Below are 2,484 nucleotides of genomic sequence, written 5' to 3'. Positions count from 1 at the left end.
CTCTCCTTTACACATGTGTCTACCCTCAACATTTTGAGGTTTGAGTCAGGCCTTCACCTGCTTCAACCAAACATACCGTCATACTGTTCCACAAACCTGGGTCGATGTTTTAGTCTCTCTCTCTCTCTCTTTCTACACACACACACACACACACACACACACACACACAAAACACACACCCACACACACACATATTTCCAGTAAAACATTGTGGTTTGCCAATAACTCAACATATCCTTACTTACAATTCAGCATTTTTTCGTTGCTTTAAAACAGTATCTTCTGGAAAGCTGTAACCTGAACTTTCTACAATAACATTTTTACAAGGGAACTCTCATCGCACTATTTTACCTTAGGAAGCTGTGCACACCGTTACCCTGGGTTACCTTGTTCCGAACTTTTCATTTCCAATTGCATTTGGCTATATCAACGAGTTAAAGTTTTATTGTTATTTTTATATTATAATGTTGGTTGGTGACAATAACCATAAAACTATTCATGACGACTCATTGCTTGGAATAAAAACACAACTTACACCTTCAAAACATCCGCCGTTGTGTTTTCATAAGGATCACGAGTCGTTGAGTTGCACATCTACTGGATGAGGCGATCGTGCTGCAGGCTACGACACTTCTTACTTTCTTTCTTGCTCTGGCAATAGAGAGGCACAGGCGCTGAGAGTCTGGTGGTAGTCTTGCTTCAACACCCCTGCCCCAGCTCACCAGTCAGGTGTGCGAGGTTGACAATCAACACGGCGAGTCGAATCAGGCCCGCCGAAAGCAGAGGAAACACAAAATTTGACCACAGTACAATGACAGAAACTGGGACTTCCAGAAGTTGGCTAATCAGCATGCTAATCGCTCAACTGCAAAGGATGGAAGTTGTGACACAGTGCCCCCCCCCCCCCCCCCCCCCCCCCCCCCCCAGCTCTCAAAGGCTTTTTTCTCCTTTCGAGGTCTCTAAACTTGTCCACCTGGTTGTAGCAGTGAGTGTAAGCTGTGTGTGGATGTGTTGTTTTGTAAACATGTGTAAAGGTGTTCTGTGGGGTGTGTGAATCTGTGAGGAGCTGCTGTGAGATGCAGGACAAATTTCAGAAGATTCTGTAAGATCATATCATATCACATCACATTATACTGTACCGTATCATATCAAGTGCACATGACTGAGTTCCCCTCAGAAGCACAAAGCACTACTACAACTACAACTGCCATGTGTAACAAACAATGTAAGGCTATTTTACTACACTACTTTACACGTACACCACCATACACATTCTCAGCATGTATGTAAAGAGAATATGAGGTCACCAAATTGTCTTGCCATATTCTCTCTCTCCCTCTCCCTCTTTCTCCCTCACATACACATGCATGCAATACTGTATTGCACATTTTGGTCTTGGATTGTGTAAACCCCAATGATATTTTATGAATTAATTTATGAAATAGAATGATTTTACAGCAAGGAGACTTTGCCACAAGATTACCTAATATAATTTATGTATTTATTTAGGCTACAGTTAGTGACTAATATAATTACATTTTCTGTGCTAAGTGCCATGTCTGAGCAAACCACGCATTTCTTAAGTATTAATTTAGCACATTCCCTTTGACAATGGCTACAGTCATATAAAACATCAAGTCAACTCCGATTACTCCAGTGTGTGGTAAGAACGGATGCTGACACAGTAGCTTCTCTTCCTAACTGCATCTAATCTTCCACACAAACCCTCATCCCAGCAATGCTCAAAAATAGAAGGGACAGAAAAAGAAAATAATCTTTTTTTCCCCTCTCCTTTTGTTTCTTTCCTGGTTCCGGGATGGCTTCAGTACCAAGCCCGGTCTCCGTTTGGTCTGCCGCTGTGGCGTTTACAGGAACGGGGGTTACGGATTCGTTATCTCTCCTACGCCTCTTTGAAGCTGCTCCAAAGTAAACATGCCTGTCACTGGGCTCGGCGGTTCCTCAGCAGAGGGGTGCCGGGTCTCGGGAGCTGCTGGGCCGCCATCACCTCCGTGGGCCGCTCTGTAACACCTCCCTCGTGTCCTCCTCAAAGCTCCCGTCCTTTATTTTGTCTGTTCGTTGCTGTTTAAGTAATTCCTCCTTGACCAATGAGAAAAGGGATGCACTTCAAAGCAAACGAGAGCCACGTTGTTCCCGAAGGTGAGTCCCACTCTCAGGGGCTGGGGGTGAGAGTGGGGGCCTTGACGCGAGCAGGCCGAAGAAACGCTCAACCGTGCCAAAAGATGTGGGGGCGAGGAGCTCCACACAAGGACACCCGTTTATTTTGGTCTGCCGTTGTTCCTGGGGAGCCCCAGGGAAAGGGAGTTAGAGGGGTGAGATGAGGCCAGCGAAGGAAGGCCATCACCGCGGCGGTGGACTGTTGCCGGGGTGGGGGTGGGGATGTGGCGGCCCTTTCGTGGGAAGCAGGCGTCCAGGGCTACTGTCCCACTGTGGTTCATTTCCTTTCCAGCCATTGATCCCAGCTCC

At 46.3% G+C, this 2,484-nt stretch overlaps 1 long non-coding RNA gene across 1 annotated transcript in view; it reads right to left on the bottom strand.

Moving 5' to 3' along the window:
* Positions 1-624, bottom strand: part of LOC143488981 (uncharacterized) — a 38,656-nt gene extending 38,032 nt beyond the window's left edge. The window contains exon 1 of the long non-coding RNA XR_013124602.1: positions 536-624. This is a non-coding gene — a long non-coding RNA (uncharacterized LOC143488981). The remainder of the gene's footprint in view (positions 1-535) is intronic.
* Between the last annotated feature and the right edge of the window lie 1,860 nt (positions 625-2,484).

The sequence above is a fragment of the Brachyhypopomus gauderio genome, unplaced genomic scaffold, assembly GCF_052324685.1.
Source record: "Brachyhypopomus gauderio isolate BG-103 unplaced genomic scaffold, BGAUD_0.2 sc57, whole genome shotgun sequence".
Taxonomy (NCBI): domain Eukaryota; kingdom Metazoa; phylum Chordata; class Actinopteri; order Gymnotiformes; family Hypopomidae; genus Brachyhypopomus; species Brachyhypopomus gauderio.
Note: the sequence above shows the minus strand (reverse complement) of the source record. Positions and strands in the feature narration are given on the sequence as shown.